Source organism: Aptenodytes forsteri, unplaced genomic scaffold, assembly GCF_000699145.1.
Source record: "Aptenodytes forsteri isolate BGI_AS27 unplaced genomic scaffold, ASM69914v1 Scaffold412, whole genome shotgun sequence".
Taxonomy (NCBI): Eukaryota; Metazoa; Chordata; class Aves; order Sphenisciformes; family Spheniscidae; genus Aptenodytes; species Aptenodytes forsteri.
In genome coordinates, this window is record NW_008794266.1 from 730,330 (window position 1) to 730,547 (window position 218).

Genomic DNA, 218 nt, shown 5'->3' on the forward strand with positions numbered 1-218 from the left:
CTCTACAACTACCTGAAAGGAGGTTGTAGCGAGGTGGGTGTCAGTCTCTTCTCCCAAGTAACAAGCAATAGGACGAGAGGAAACGGCCTCAAGTTGCACCAGGGGAGGTTTAGATTGGACATGAGGAAAAATGTCTTTACTGAAAGAGTGGTTAAACATTGGAACAGGTTGCCCAGGGAAGTGGTTGAGTCACCATCCCTGGAGGTATTTAAAAGACG